General features: G+C 41.5%; 1 protein-coding gene across 1 annotated transcript in view; it reads right to left on the reverse strand.

Moving 5' to 3' along the window:
* LOC309502539 (uncharacterized protein) overlaps positions 1–14,099 on the reverse strand; it is a 187,265-nt gene that overhangs the window by 59,264 nt on the left and 113,902 nt on the right. The gene's annotated exons all lie outside the window — the stretch shown is intronic.

Genomic DNA, 14,099 nt, shown 5'->3' on the forward strand with positions numbered 1-14,099 from the left:
GCCATGGTAACTACTGTATAGCTGGTTATAACAGTCACAACACATGAATAAAACTTAACTCACCGAAAGTACAAGTACACGCTAGAGAGGGTACATCCAGCCTGTAAAACCTGGCGAATGTGTTCTGGGAAGACCAGCCAGCAGCAAGACATAAATCCTGGATAGACATACCTCTAGACCAGGCCCATGAGGAAGCAATTGCCCTCGTAGAATGAGCTCTGATGTTGAGGGGACAGTCTTTCCCTTGGCATTCGTAAGCCAACGCAATAGCGTCCACAATCCAGTGAGAAAGTCTCTGTTTTGAAACAGCAAGTCCCTTATTACATCCACCAAAGCACACAAACAGCTGGTCCGACTGACGAAAGGCGGCCGAGCGATCCACATACATCCGCAAAGCCCTAACAGGGCAAACAGCGCTCTGAGCATCACCGTCACGCGGGCAGGGAAGGCGGGCAGGGAAACAACCTGTGCTCTAAATGGTGTATTGAGTGACTTCGAAACGTAACCTGGTCTCGGCCGGAGAGTGACATTACAGTCGCCAGGTCCGAAACAGATGCAATCATCGTTCACCGAAAACGCGTGTAAGTCTCCAATACGCTTCGCCAAGGCGAGAGCAAGGCCGTCTTCAGGAAAAGCTTCTTAACTGCAATCGAAGCTAAAGGCTCGAACGGTGGTAGAGATAGAGCCCTCAAAACTAGAGCTAGATCCCACGGCGGCACGGAGGGCGGCCGTGAAGGACACAATCTCCTTGCTCCCCTGAGAAAACTGATTACCAGAGCGTGCTTACCGATCGATTGCCCGTCAACCGGGGAACGAAAAGCAGCAATAGCGGCCACATACACCTTCAGCGTGGATGGCAAACTCCCGCAATCCATTCTGTGCTGTAGAAAGCGCAAAACGTCCGACACGGAACAGGTCCCCGGGTCAGTACCAATGTCCTGGCACCATTTTGTGAAAACTCCCCACTTCAGAGCGTAAAGGCGCCTGGTAGAAGGTGCGCACGCCTCCGTAAGTGTGCTCAACACTCGTGAGTGCAGAGCGTCCCGCTCATTTAGGGTCCGCGCAACGGCCACACATGAAGGTTCCACAGCTCGGGGCTGGGGTGCCATATCGTGCCGTTCGCCTGAGACAGCAGGTCCTTCCGTAGGGGGATTTGCCATGAGGGAGCCACTACTAACTCTCTCAGGTCCGCGAACCAGGGCTGATTCGGCCAGTTCGGGGCCACGAGTATCACTGACGCTCTCTCCTCCCTGATTTTGCACAACACCATAGGCAGAATCTTCACCAGAGGAAACACGTAAAGCCTGGCTTCCGGGCCAACGCGATGTCAGAGCATCTCCCGGCAGCGGGGAGTGAGATAGCGAGAAGAACGTCTGACAGTGCGTGTTCTCGCTTGTGGCAAACAGATCCACTTCCGCCCTCCCGAATCGATCCCAAATCATTTTAACTGATCCTGGGTAAAGCCTCCACTCTCCTTGAGGAATCCCATTCCTCGAAAGCATGTCCGCTCCACGGTTCAGGATACCGGGGATGTGCGCCGCTCTTATGGAGAGAAAGTGTCGGTCCGCCCACAACAGGAGTCTCGCTGCCTGTTTGAATAGAGCTCTGGAGCGCACGCCGCCCTGGCGATTTATGTATGAGACCACAGACGTGTTGTCGGTTCAAATCAGTACATGTAGCCGCTCCAATTTCGACCGAAAGGCTTGTAGGGCTAAGGACACCGCTTCCAATTCCAAACGGTTTATGTGCCACCTTCTCTGTGACTCCGACCACAGGCCTGAGGCAGGTACGCCCAGGCACACTGCTCCCCAGCCTGAAGTTGACGTGTCCGTCGAGACCATGGCGCGCTGCGTCACTATACCCAAAGGAACTCCTGGGCTGAACATATCCGGGCTGTTCCACGGTCTCAGTGCTAACACAACTGAGCAGACTGAGAACTTCCTGTCTCAGAACGGGAAGGTTTTGGGGCAAAGCCAGTGACGGGACCACGCCATTGAAGCAGGGAGGTCTGCGTTTGAACTGGAGAGAATATCCGTGCTGAATTATTCCCAGTATCCACGGTGAAACGCCCGGGATAGCCCTCCACGCGTCCAGGAAGTGACACAGCTGACGCATTAGCTCTACGGCCACCGTAGCCACTGATGGTGTGTTTTGACCAGAGCCCGGTCCACACAAGGCTAGAAGCACTGGCGGGAGGGCGGCTCGCGGCGGGCATTGTGTGGTGTCGGCACTCTCGCGCCCTAGAGAGGCCATTATAATCATGGGTCGTGGCTCTGCGCTTAGTAGAGCGCTTAGTACCCATCAGCGCGAGATCATTTGCCGCGTGCAGATCCCTGATGACGTCTGCGTCAGCTGCGCCGCCGTCGAGGGATTGAAGCAGTTTTGCTTGTAACACCTGGAGTATTGCCATGGCGTGAAGAACAGAAGCTGCCTCCCCTGCAGAAGTATAGGCTTTATCTGCTTGGTGGGCCGTGAACCTGCACGGCTTGGAAGGCAGGCTGTGGTCCAAACCCAATGCAGAACAAGACGGGCACAGGTGCGCGGCAACAGTCTCCTTGACGGGGGGCATGCGCACATACCCATGGGCTTCCGTCCACGTGCGCGAACATGGCCTGCGTAGCAGAGTGGGTGTGCGCCGTTTGGGGTGCGGGCGGGCGGAAGCTATCGTCCGCGAAGTTGACAGCGTCAAACTCGTCTTCGGGTGGGGGAGGGCCCACCAGCGGCTCACTGGCGGCAGTGGGCCTCATCCCCGCTGCTGCCCGAGTCTCTTCTGACTCTGAGGGCGCGCACTGGCAGCTCGGCGCAGTGGGCGCACGTGTCGTCCATGAGTGCCGCCTCGGCGTGGGCGAGGCCCAGGAAGGTGACACAGAACTGGTGAATGTTGGGCGGGTCAATGGGGCCCCCCACAAATCTGGCATGTAGCAGCCATCGGATGCGGAGAGGAAAACAGGGGTTAGTCCTCTATTGCAACTTCCACAATGACTTAGATAAGACTTCTAGCGTGAAGAAAGAGATTCTGACGTAATTTTCGCACCCATGCATTTTATACTGCCCGCTGACCTGTCAGTATTTGCATGCTTCGCGTCAATTGGCCAGCTGTCCCCAGCTGGCGTTAGCCCATAAGATTTCAGCGAAAGTGGAGAAGGGGGGAGTTCCCATATACGTCATAGCTGACGTAATGTTGAGTTACCGCCTTGAAAGGGAACCCTGTGAGAGGAGGCGGAGTTATTGACAACACCACAGCGTCTAATATTTCTGTCGTCGTGTGGTCATTTATAGGCTAGATTAAGACAAAAATTGTAATAATGATAAAAATGCTGTGTGTTGTAAATGCGACGAAGCCGCTGTATGTTTTGTATTTGAATATTTATGAATTTTCTTTATAAATATTTGTTTCGTTCCACTTCTGTTATATTGTTGAGTTTGTTACACTCTTCTTGAACGCTCATACTTTTATTTATTTATTCTGCATTTGTCAAAATTGATACTATTAGTATTTTAAACAGATAAAATGGATTTAAAGGATTTTGGATTTTGTTCAAGGCTTTGTACTACATTAATACTATTTTGAATTTCATATAAATAAATACAGTAGGTCTATATGACATTAAAGGTCCGTGTAACGCTTTGCAGTTCTTTGTTCAATTTGAAATTTAATAATCAGAAATGAGAAAACGGCCCCTTTATTCGTTTTTTCGTTTTTTCAAAAAAACGAAAAAACGAGATTTCGGCTTGATTTTTCGTTTTTTTGGTTCACAGGCAAAAAAACGAATAAATGACTTCAAAATTCGTTTTCCACATCTGGGCGGCCTGACACGCCCCCTTCCGCCGATTGGTCAAGCAAATCTGAGCATGTGACGTCATCAGTTGTCGCTCAGGTCTGTTCAACAAAATAATAGTCCTCTACTATGGCTACAGATTCTTAAACTGTACAGGGCAGGTCCTATTGGGCTTTCTTCTGTGCAACTTTACACGTTTCACAGAAATCTTTACATCAGAAATATTAATTATTAGTCTGCCACCAGCCTGTTTTATTTAGCTGTGTGTGGTGAAGCTGCGCTTGACAGCGCCGAGCGGGAGAGGCTCACTGACCAATGTTCAGATCAGCAGTCAGAACTTTTCTTTTAGACGCTCCGTTTTGCCACGGGATGGTGATTGCAAATACTGTAATGCCAATCGGCTGAGGGTGGGTACCGATGATGGTGAAATACATTTTGTACATTTACTTGACTTGACTTTGTCTTTGTTTTATTGTTTTTGTTGTTTTTAGTCAAATAATCGTGAACCACAAACTGAGCCTTCGTTTTAAAGGGCAATTTCCAAATATATTTTATTTATTTGTTATAATATGGGTATTTTATAATACAGCATAAATAAAAACAAGCACACGTAATATGTATGCCTATTTGGTTTTGTTTGTGTGAACTTTCATCCCCAACCATATTTCTTCATGCTCCACGCTCAGCACCCCTACTTCCCATGGTAGGCCTATAATTAACATGTAAAATCTTTGGTATATGTAATCTATATGTAATATTTAAAAACACTTTACAGTGTGATGGAAAAAAAACTTTTCTTAAAGTGTGTTGTATACTGTAATTGTAAACGGTTTTTTGAAAGAAAAACATTGCGAGCAAATGTCGAATTGTTGTTATAAATCAACAAAAGGCTTTAGGCTGTCTGATTAACTCTGTATGAACAAACACACAGGTTTGCAGTATAGGTGGCACAGAAGCAGCATCTGACCCTGCATTTTTAGATGTACATTACACACTAATGCAGCTCAAAGGAGGCACTGTGAATTTGCATAGCAATTTCATTCTAAGCGGCCATTAAATGTGAAGTGACAACATGAAACACTACTTTCAATATATAAAAAAGCAAGTCAGCCTGATAATGATTGAATACCAATTTACTCATTTAGGCTCACAATAAGCAGATTACATAATTATACCATGAAAAAAAATGATATAGGCTATATATATGTGTGTGTGTGTGTGTGTGTATGTGTGTAAAGGTATGCCACTTACTGGTGGAACCCAAACAGAAGTCCAGTTCTGGCTGTATAATCAAACAATAAAAACGAGAAACAATGCATGCCATCAAGAACATTTATTGATTCCACAGGAACTTGATCCAGTTTCCCCCATTTTTACTAATAACTACTTTGTGTTAATTCAGAGGACAGTAAGGCAAACTATTAAGCATGAACTCGAACAGGATCAATTAACATTTTCAAAGCATTTTGGAACTCTTCTTGGTGGAAATTGACAGCACGTTCAAAAAGAGATGAAATGTCAGGATACTGCATAGAAAACGTATGGAGTTCAATTGCCTTTGCAATATTTTGCATTTATATATTTTTGTATATATTTTATAGTTTTCAGATGATTTGATATAATTTAATTGATTAGTTTGTTAAATACACATACTTTATCTGTTTGATTATTGTATTATATTTAATACAATATCTCTTCAGTTTAAACCATAAACGCATGCTCTCCATTAAGTGGACATCTGAAAATCTCTTTGAAAAATTTGTAAAATCAAAAATCAAAAATCAAATCTTGTTTTCCATGCCCTAAGAGCAATAAAACACATAGGAAAAAAATCCTGACTGAGGTTATCATAATTCATGCATGAAATGGTTAAACACTTTTTTTATTTATGTTTTTGTTAACAGAAGTTCTCTTGCGCCTTTAATTGCCTCCGCTATCGTCCTGTCAATCACCTGTCTCATTCTCACGGCCCACGGGTCGCGGCTATGATTACAGTTTCAGTAAAAATGTATTTCACCATCATCGGTACCCACCCTCAGCCGATTGGCATTACAGTATTTGCAATCACCATCCCGTGGCAAAACGGAGCGTCTAAAAGAAAAGTTCTGACTGCTGATCTGAACATTGGTCAGTGAGCCTCTCCCGCTCGGCGCTGTCAAGCGCAGCTTCACCACACACAGCTAAATAAAACAGGCTGGTGGCAGACTAATAATTAATATTTCTGATGTAAAGATTTCTGTGAAACGTGTAAAGTTGCACAGAAGAAAGCCCAATAGGACCTGCCCTGTACAGTTTAAGAATCTGTAGCCATAGTAGAGGACTATTATTTTGTTGAACAGACCTGAGCGACAACTGATGACGTCACATGCTCAGATTTGCTTGACCAATCGGCGGAAGGGGGCGTGTCAGGCCGCCCAGATGTGGAAAACGAATTTTGAAGTCATTTATTCGTTTTTTTGCCTGTGAACCAAAAAACGAAAAATCAAGCCGAAATCTCGTTTTTTCGTTTTTTTGAAAAAACGAAAAAACGAAAAAAGGGGCCGTTTTCTCATCTCTGATTATTAAATTTCAAATTGAACAAAGAACTGCAAAGCGTTACACGGACCATTAAATGATAGTCTTTCCCCACCAGCGTTTTTTTAAGTTGTTTTTTTAAGTTGCCAGCCAACATCAGCATTTTTGATCATATTCTCAAAAATGTCATAGCCCCCAGAATATTTTGTTGCATGAATATCGGAACATGCAACATATCAAAAGAAAGAACAAAGCCTCTGCTTTAAAAAAAAACTGTTTTATTATAGCTTCATGCATTCTTTTTTTTTATTAACACTTGAATATGGATAAGTTTCACAAAAAACAGCAACATTTTGAGCAAAAAGCTGAGAAAAACGCAAGTGTAATTTAACAAAATTGAATAACATTTTTCATAGTTCTGAATTAATTTTTTTTAACAAGAATTGAAAATGGAAAAATTTAACATAATTAAAATGTTTTATGGCAGATTTTTTTTTGTATGTATTTTAATGTACAGACATGTATTTTCAAACAGCAGATTTTTTGTTCTGAATTCTAAGACTGCAAATATCCAATTTTTAAAAGTAGGCTACAGAAGAAATTCGAAACATCAAATTCAATATTCTAAAATTCAAAATGCAGAAATTCAGATTGTACAGAAAGTAGGTCAGAGGTCAACCAGAGATGACAGGGAGGAGAGGCTCTCAGAAAAGTCCAACTGATTATTTTATAGCCAATTACAGAGATGCAGTAGTTTTCTGGCCGAGCGTGGTGCTGAAATATTTATGATTTATATGTATTTGTTAGGTTAGCGTTCTCAGCACGTGAAGCGGTCTCTGGTGTTTGTTTTAAAGTATATTTGGTGTGAAAGTGATTAGCATGACACCGTGTCTACAGGACGCGAGTGGTGCGACAAAAGACGATAGAACCCACTGATTATAATCCGTAATATATTGTCTACACTAGATGCGGCACCGTGTCTACACCGGACGTGACCACACCACAACAGCTTGAAGCGACCGTGGCAAAGAGCTTGGACTACGTCAGAACTGCGTCAGAAATAGAAAAGGGAATCCATCCCACCACTTTCAGTGTAGAAGACAATATCACTGACATTATAATCAATGGGCTCTATTGTCTTTCATCGCGTTGCATCCGGTCTAGATACGGTGTAAGTGTCACACATAACCCCATAATTGATGTAATCCTGCTTCATTTTGTGATCAGAATCCACATCAGATCCAAGTTGGATGTAATGGTCACTCGCTGGTGTTTGTAAACTGTGTTTTGAACTGAAGACCTGAACATTATGAATGATCATTAAGATTTAAAAGTTAGGATCCCCTTGTGACAAGATATGCAGGTTTACCTTACTTACCAAGTAAAACTTCCAGCAATTATTAAGACTTACAATATTTTCAACCATAAATGCCTTCCAGAGTCTGCATGTACTCTTTCTGTTGGGTGTCCAGGTGCAGCAGGTAGTACTCCACAAATGACTAAAGTTTGCTATATTTTCCATTGTCTAATTTCAAACTTCTACACAAATCATCCAGACGAAGCAGCCCCAATTTGGCTGAAATGTAATGGGGTTGTTTTCTTCTAAAAAGTTTTCTATCAAACGATATCTACCTTTTGAATCTTCTTGCTATAGTTTTGGAGTTGAGTCTTTACTTTTCTATGTCACTAAGAAAAAACAACTAAAACGCCTTTAGGGCTTAATAATAAAGGAGGGTTAGGGGTAGGTGTAGGGAGGGATATATATATGTCCCAATAAGGTGGCATCCATTTAATATTTTTTTTAAATATAATAATTTACACTATGTTATTATTGCATACCGTTTAACGTACAACAACACTGGTACAAACAGTATCTGACACTATTTATAGTGGTATAAATAGCACTATAAAAAGCAGTGGTGAGCCGTCAGGGCCAGCAAGGCCTTCTCTGCTGGCCTAAACACTATCAGAATCACTGACTTGCGCTTTAATTTATTTTTTCATGAATGTGTATTAAATTATTCCCAATAGTACATTCTCTTAATTTCATTGCTTTTCTCTTGGTTGCGCTGCTTCCTACTGGATGTGTATGTTTATGTTAGAGCATTTTTCCAATCATATTTCAGCCATCATGTTGTTGGAAACTTTATTCCTTCATCGAAGCATAAACCAGGAGACGTTGGGATCACGTTCAAACAGAAGTTATTCTTTATTGAGCGTTGCTGCAGTTCTTCCAACAGTCTAATTCAAACATTATACATTGTAGGTTATATACCTTCCAAGGGGGAGGGACTTTTGGAGGTGGAGACAAATTCAAACAAAGCATGCAAATGTGTATAAAGGTTTAGGATCCCTTCCAGACTCCAGAGTGTTACCAGTCCTAATCCAATCAGCATAACTATTCAAACACATATATGCTAATCCAATCAGCCTAACTATTCAACGTCTGGGGCTCCAAGAGCCATTTGGGCTCCGAAAGCCATTTGCAGAACTTACAATGGAGTAAACAGGACTGGCAGGAATCTCTTGATATAATCATAATCTAAATTAAAACCTCAAATGCTAAAATCAGTATTCTTCACCATGACGTTATGTAAGGAAGCATATCTGAAATAGATTCTTAAATTTGTTATCCTTCAATGTGTTGCCAGGGTCAAAGAAATCTGCCTTGATGCCTTCAGAATCGATAGTGCGGACGCCTGTAGCTTAAAATAAATGGCAATGGAACTGTTGCCTTAACCAATCAGATAATCAGTCAGATTTAATCAGCCAATCAGATTTCGATTTGACTAAACCGGGGCCATCTAGCAGGCGTACAATAACGTCCGTTGATTGGATGGTCAGAGCGCGTACTATTACTGGTAGTCAGAGCTAGCAAACCGCATCTGTAGCGAACTGCATAAAGTAAAATATATTCCTGTATATTTAATCGTTTTTGAACCCACAAATTAATGTTTCTTTCCCTCCTCGACCCCAGGTTCAAACCTACCGGGGAAAAAAAACCTTATTCAGCCTTATCCATCTTAACGCAGAGTCACGCAACACTATTCGATCTGTCCGGGTAAAAGCAGAACTGACTGTAATGTATGCCATGACTGATTTTGAAGTCAAAAGTCCCACTGATCTCATTGATTTCCTTCAAAAATCAGTGTGAGAGAGCATGGGTCAGCTGTGCACATCGTCATGTTTTGAGGTGACCGTGTGTCCACTGCTTCTGTCGAGCGGACACTCTCAGCACTAAAGCGAATTTAAATTTATGCCAGAAATTCGACGAGACAGACTCGACTTTCAGCATTAGCCGCGATAGAAAAGACTCATTGTTGGAAGCGCACAGATAACCTGTACAACAGAGTAGTGGAAGTCTTCTTGAGGAAAGAAATTAGGATGGATTTTGTGTAAAAAATAATCATGAGTATAATGCTTATTTTCGTCCCCATTTTTTCCGTGCTGAATATGATTTTGTTCGTAATTTTTCTAGTAAATTTATGATCGAAACTTTTTTCCCCCCAAACATTCATACTATTGTAACGTCTGAAGAACGACAGACAAGAGAGGCTCCGTTTCTGAACTTTTTAATCGGAACGCAAAAAAACAACTGTACACAAACGCACCAGCCGAACTCACTCGCTCGTTTCTCTACCGGCCTTTTCCGAACTCACCGCATTAACCCTATAACTGTGGGTGCAAAATAAAACAGCAATTTCACAACAATTATAAAGGGTCTGTGCGCTACACTATTAAAAGCGTATTAAGAGGTGGATTAATTCAGGTGTGAGACCACTGAAGGCCTAGGTGTGAAATCCCATACGGAAATGTAATATATGACATATATGTCCCTATATCGCAAGTGATGCCGTCATATATGCTAAATATATGACAATATATTGCTATCACATATATACATATCTCTAGATATATGTTGATATAAAGCCCCCAAGCTACTGAACGACTTTAGACCTATAGCACTCACTTCTTTGGTGATGAAATCATTTGAAAAACTTGTGAAGACTGCCATAATGAACTCTGTGCAGGACAAATTAGACCCTTTACAGTTTGCGTATAGGCCAGGTCGGGGTGTGGATGATGCTACAGGAACACTTTTAAACTTGGTTTTAAAACATCTCGAGGGGGCAGGTTCTCTGGTCCGTTTGCTTTTTGTTGATTTTTCTTCTGCGTTCAACTGCATTAAGCCTTATGTTTTAGCTGATAAACTAAAACAAAATTTTAATATCGATCCTGGCCTGATCAGTTGGCTGATGGACTTCTTAACAGAGCGGCCCCAGCGTGTTAGGGTGAACGGGGTCCATTCGGATGTTCTTTCATCATCAGTCGGATCTCCACAGGGCTGTGTCCTGTCACCACTTTTATTTATTTTATATACTAATGACTGTCAGAGTAGCTACCCAGGTCACCATGTTGTTAAATTTGCAGATGACTCTGTCATCGTTTCACTTTTAAGTCAGAAAAACTTTGGGCACGGCCCTGTTTTACCAGACTTTGTTGAATGGTGTGAATCTTCCTTTCTCAAAATAAATGTAAATAAAACTAAAGAAATGCTTATTAACTTTGGTAGGTCATCTGTGTCTCTTACTCCAGCTCTAATCAACAGTCAAGTTGTGGAGCAGGTAGAGACCTACAAATACCTGGGGATAGTCATTGATAATAAGCTGCGCTTTGAGTCACAAGTAGATGCAGTTTGCAAAAAGGCTCATCAACGTATGTATTTTCTCCGTAAACTTAGAAATTTTAACTTGGATACTGTTTTTATGAAAATGTTTTACTCTTGTTTTATTGAATCAATTCTTACTTTTTCATTTATTTGTTGGTATGGTTCCCTCTTGGAGAAGCAAAAGAACAGTCTGACTGCTGTAGTCAAAGTGTGTAGGAAAATAGCTGGAACTGCCTTAAACGACCTCAGTGAGGTGTACAAGGTTAGATGTGTGAAGAAGGCTAAGGCTATTATCGCTGATCCTTCCCACCCCTTGTGTCAAGAGTTTTTAATGCTCAATTCTGGGCGCCGCTATAATGTTCCACGGTGTAAGACGAACAGATTTAAAAAGTCTATGATCCCAAGAGCAATTAGTTTTATAAATGATTGAGTAAATATATTGTATTATTATGTGTTCTGTATGTTTTATGTAACTGCTGCTGTAAATCAAATTGCCCCATGGGGGACAGTTTATAACATATATAAATGTTTCATATTAAATGAGTATATTGTCATATATTAATATGATATATATGATTATTATTTATATAATATTGTATGTTATGACCATATATGTCACCGATATGTTTAATTTATATATGCCAATTTATTTAAACAACATACATTTTACATGCCTGCTGTTGGCGCAGTCATTTTCGTGAATAATAACCGGTTATTCTAGTAAATTTTACGGAGGAAAAAACATACAGACATCACTCGGTATTCTGTTGGACCGGAACCACCTTTATTAGCATATATCCATTTATGGATAGCAGGTCACATTCACGTGACACAAGCGAGCAGTATGAGGGCACACATTACAAACTTTAACACCCCCACTTGTTCTCATACTGTTTAGATTACCATTATAACAACATAACACATGAACAGTCTTGTATTTCTCTTGTGCTACATTTACATGCCAAACATAAGACTTTTGAACTTTTCAAGTTTAAACTTTGTTACTGGTTTAGTCATAACATCAGCCACCATTTCTTCAGTGGGGCAATACTCAATTGTCACTTTACCATCACTGAGTGCTGATCGAATGAAATGATACTTTATATCTACATGCTTGCATCTTTGTCGACACACTGGGTTCTTTGACAGAGCAATAGCACCTTGGTTATCTTCAAAGATTTGTACTGGCTCAAACAGACAACCATTTTCCATGCCATTCAACAACTGTACAAGATGCATGCTTTCCTGTGTGGCTGCTGCTAGTGCCATGTACTCAGCTTCACATGTAGACAAAGCAACTGTGGACTGTTTCTTTGACTTCCAGGAAATTAGAGGACCATTTTGAGTAAGACTAAAACAGTATCCTGTCGTACTCCGCCTGTCATTTAGATCTGATGCCCAATCAGCATCACTGTATGCCACAAGTTTGAGATTTTCCTCTCTTTTCTTGTAACATAGTTCATGATCAATTGTACCTTTTAAGTACCTCATCACATGTTTCACTGTAGACCAGTGTTGTTCATTTGGATCAGACAGATATTGCGACAATTTACTGATAATCCAACTTAGATCAGGTCTGGTACATGTCATCAGATAGATTAAACTACCCACTGCCTCACGATACCTTTTAGGATCAACAGGATCATCATCACTGTTGTAGTCAAGCTTTTGCTCACATGGTGTTGACCTGGGTTTACAGTCTGACATATTGAATCTCTCTAGTACCTTTAAAATGTACCTTTTTTGATTCATTTTTACGTACCCTTCAGTCTGATGAAAATCAATTCCTAGAAAATATTTTAATTTTCCCAGATCTTTCATTTTGAATCTCGCTGTCAGCATCTCTTTCACACCATTCAGTGAGTCATTGTTACTAGCAGCAATGATCAGATCATCAACCCAGATAACAACAATCACTCTCTCCTTTTCAGTATGTTTACTGTACACACAGTGGTCAGCTGAATTCTGAACAAAATCATTTTCACTGAGGTAGTCGTGTAAAATTTTGTTCCAATTTCTACCTGACTGTTTTAGCCCATACAGTGACTTGTTCAGTTTACAGACTAGTTTCTCACCTATATCTGACTTCACTTCAAATCCTTCTGGCTGTTCCATGTAAATCTCACAGTCAATTGGGGCATGCAGATAGGCCGTTTTTACATCCATCTGGTGGAGTTCAAGATCATATTGTGCTGCTATTTGCATCAAGGCACGTACTGAAGTGATATTTGCTGTTGGTGAGAAAGTCTCTTTGTAATCTACCCCCATCACTTGACTATAGCCTTTAGCAACATATCTAGCCTTGTATGTCTCAGTCTCATCTGCATTGTTTTTGACAGCATAGACCCATCTACCCCCCACTGCATGTTTACCTTCAGGTAGCGTAGTTAGAGTAAATGTGTAATTTTCCTCAAGGGAATTAATTTCCTCTTTCATGGCCCTAGCCCACATCTGTGACTCACTTGAACTCATAGCATCCTTGAATGTTTGTGGTACACCACACACTCTGTAACAGAAGTCCACATTAGTCAGAATCTGGTCATCACATTCCACATCAGAAACATAATCAGACAAATATTGAGGAGCTCTCCTGTTTCTCTGAGGATAACGCATACTGTGATCAACTACCTCTGTCTGAGCACATTGCTGATTTTTAGTCTCATTTTGAGGTTTATGAGTCTCTTCTGGGATCTGATCAGTCACATTTTCTTTTGACTGGGAGGATACATATCTTTGCCCATGGAAATCATCATCTGACATTGAAATGTCAGTCTGTGTCTGGTGTTCTGTAACACACTTTGTTACAAATCTCACAAGCCTGTGCTTGAGAACTTTTCCTGTGTCTGGATAATAGACCAGGTATGCAGGGCTGTTTTTGTCATACCCTACAAAGATCCCTTTTTCACATCTTGCATCAAATTTTTTTTTGTCCTGCTTGTATGCATAACATGCTGAACCAAAAACTCTCATTTTTGAAAGATCAGGTTTTCTCCCTGTCAGTGCATAGTATGGGGTTTGCCGTATTCTGCCATTGTAGCACCTGTTGCGAATTACTGCAGCAGTCATTACAGCATACGTCCACAACATCTTGGGTAGATTGCTCTCTAAGAGCATACATCTTGCCATTTCAAATAGTG

The sequence above is a fragment of the Leuciscus leuciscus genome, assembly GCF_965113295.1.
Source record: "Leuciscus leuciscus genome assembly, chromosome: 7".
Taxonomy (NCBI): Eukaryota; Metazoa; Chordata; class Actinopteri; order Cypriniformes; family Leuciscidae; genus Leuciscus; species Leuciscus leuciscus.